We start from the raw sequence: 3,661 nt of genomic DNA, 5'->3' as shown, positions 1-3,661 counted from the left end.
GAGTAGTAGACGTAGAGAGAGAGAGAGAGAGAGAGAGAGAGAGAGAGAGAGAGAGAGAGAGAGAGAGAGAGAGCGTCTCGCTTGCATGGGGGCGTTACATTTATACGCGATGGGGGACGTTCCTGACATTGATCGTTGTTACTATCATGTTATTACCACACTTGCAAATGATAACGAATAAGTGTGATTGGTTTCGTGATAAGGTAATGAGATTTTTTTATACCTTGAATGGACATTCGTACAAAACACCTTGAGATGTTTCCACTAATGCAGTTTTATTTTTCATCTTGATTCAATTGACTCTCTATTATTTTTTTCTAGTTCTAAAAACTAAAAAAAGCATGAAGAGTAGATTAAACCAAGATTAAAGTTTGCAGTGGTAGAAATAGACGTGAGATGTCCTTGATATTGTTATTTGTTTGGCAGATGTCATTATTGACTGTCCCTCGATAAAGAAACCCCTATTAAACGTGATTAATTATCGAAAGTGGTAGAAAGGAGTAAAAAAAGAGAAGAGAAGAAGACTATTTCGAGAAAATTGAAAATGATTACTTTGCGTAAAGTAAAATATTTAGTTAACAGCTTTTTACATCAGCAGCTGTCTTAAAAAGAAACCTCCATTAAAGGCGATAATTACCATGGTGGAAAGAACCCAAAAGGCATGTAATGTAAAGATGACAAAAACTATTCCGGAAAAAATTGAAGATGGTTACTTTACGTAATATTTTTATTTGAAAATATTTAGTTAACAAATGTTTAATCGAGCAGTTATCTTAAAATAAGATCTTAAAGTTTTTTTTTCAACTACCTGACACGATCGTGCATAAAAATATTCTTTAAATAATGTCAAGAACATCAGAAACGTGCTCATCCTTTATATTAGGTTGCTATTGATATTGATGTCATTGCATAGCAACACGATTGGCTGTTACTTGCATCGATTATTAGCCATTGATCAGTACATTCACATGATTATTAAAATTATGAAGAGTCTACAATCGTTAATTGTCGTTTGTATGTTCTGACCATACCTGTGTGTTCGCTGTAACTATTAGTAATTCGTGGAAAATGAGGGAAGAACCCTTTCGAAGCAGGCTTTGTTTTCCTATCAGAAGGGCGTAACCAGCTAATCGCATCCGAAGGAGAAACCCTCCTCGAGGAAGGATTGTTTTATCTTCTACATTATGTGTCTGAGACCGACATGGCTTTCTTGCGTTAACCATAATTTATGTGCTTTCGAATTTGACTGATGGAGCATTTTACGGAGTATTTAATCGCGCAAATGGAAGAGTATTGTAAGTGTCGTATTCGATATTTCCTTTATTAACTTTCTAAGCCTAAATTTGCATTTATATCACTGAAAAATATATAAGAAATAAGGTAATGCACGACCAAGATAGAATTGAAATCTTGTCGAAATATATATCTCAATAAAACGATAGCATCCTCTTATCTACATGCTCGCCGCGTTACCATGCGACACATACATATGTGTGATTTATAGTTATTATTTTAGTTATATCTAACTTTAACGCAGTCAAAAGTTTGAGATTTTTCTTACTTAATTGATGTAATTATTATTTAGAATAGAATATAGAATATTAAAAATCTAAAAAAAATCTGGAATTTAAAATATAGAATTTATGATTTGAAACACTCAGTTGGTTTCTTTAATACATTCTGTGTGTATATAGTTGCAATATACACTATATTGAATGAAACTACTAAAAATGTAGCGTAGTCTGCAGATTTTTCAAATCTGACACACAGAAAAATACGTACTGCAGTCAAATATTAAATATCTACTGCTGTTTTAAATATTTCTTTCAAAACTTTATACACCGAAGAAATTTATTATAAATTTATCACAAGCATCAAATTTATTCAAAACATATTTTGAATCGATCATAGTAATATTTAATACTTTAATCAAGATCATTAAATTAAAACAAATTCGATTTGCTTATCATATAAAGTCATTTTTTCAATAAAATTTTATAATATTCTTTAAAACATAAATTCTTGTTTTAAATGCATAATGAGATTTTTTTTTAATATGTAATAAATAAATTTTAAAACTATTATTAAGAAAATAATTTTTGTTAAAGATAATTGTTACTTAAAAGAAAAAAAGTAAAATGAGTAATCACTTTTCTTAATAATAAAATGATATTTTTTTATGTATATTAGTGAAATATAATATTATCTTAAAAATAATTGAAATAGAAGATAGTAAATACATATTTTTGGTGCAGGGAAAAAATTGAAATGGATTTAATAGAAATATTTATTTAAAGGATACGTCTTTAAAATACTATTAAAGTATTTTGTTAAATATAAAAATAGTATTTATTATTTACATTTACTTGAAAATATTCGATTGACATTTCGAAATTTCATTGTTATATAACTTCTTCTATTTTCTATTTTCTTAACAGATATACTCGTAAAAAACGGAAAATAAAAACAAAATAAAAAATAGCACATGCTTCATAGATACATAGGTTATCATTGGTTATCTAGCTGTTTGCAACATAAATTGCAACATTAATAAAGTAATATGAGTGCAGTTTCCGCGGCTTCCGAATCATTTGTCGAGATGTATCTAACCCAAGAGCACAACATGTTTTTATTTTATTAATATATTATTTTCTATTTTGTATTGTTAAGAAATAGAAAATAATAAAAAATAATAAATAATAAAAAATAGAAAATAGAAAATAAAAGAATTTATTTAACCATGAAGTAGCAAAATATCAAATAAATATTTTGTTTCAAGTAAATGTTAATGTAAATATTAAATACTATTTGCCCTTTTTATATATTTACTACGCAAAATACTTATTTCAAATAGTATTTTTTATAGATTCATCCTTTAAATAAATATTTCTATTGATTTTATTTCAATTTTTTCCAGCACTGATTATTACACCAGCATTATTATCTCTATGTCCGTTTTTATCAATGTGAATTAACTTTAATCTCAATTTAATTTATTTTTTACTTTTCTCTAATTTTAAGAATTAAAAATAAGAATAAATTAAATCAAGATTAAAATTAAGTATCTACACTGATAGTAATGGACATTATATATCAATAGTTTTTTTAAATTTGATATAACACTTGATATAATATTTGTTTTTATTACAATCAGATTTTTATTGATATCAAGATATTTTTATATATATTCCCAACATCTTTATTCCTATAATTCATTCGTTGACAAATGTAGCTAGACAGAGCTGAAATTGTCGTTGGACACTGAATGTCCTAATCGGCCCTCCAGATGCGAGAATTGAATGTAACAAGCGCTCGACCGGCGATCGAGACCGGCTTAAATGCAGGTCTGATTTAAGTTTAACCACGGAGCCCTTACGGTCGATTGGCCGACCGCGCGCGCGGCCAACCTCGGCTTAACCTTTAAATCACGTTGGCGGCGAGTTCTCGCTTCCATCGGAAATTGCACGCGTCACCGTGCATCCTTGTGGGATAAATATCACATGCGAGAGAGAGAGAGAGAGAGAGAGAGAGAGAGAGAGAGAGAGAGAGAGAGAGAGAGAGAGAGAGAGAGGGAGAGAGGTAGTAGACGGTACGTACGGTACGGTACGGTACGGTACGGTACGTACGTACGTACGTACGTACGTACGTACGTAACTACTAA

This window comes from Atta cephalotes (genome assembly GCF_000143395.1).
Source record: "Atta cephalotes unplaced genomic scaffold scaffold00002, whole genome shotgun sequence".
NCBI classification, from domain to species: domain Eukaryota; kingdom Metazoa; phylum Arthropoda; class Insecta; order Hymenoptera; family Formicidae; genus Atta; species Atta cephalotes.
The sequence above is the reverse complement of the archived record's forward strand: the minus strand, read 5'-3'. Positions refer to the sequence as shown.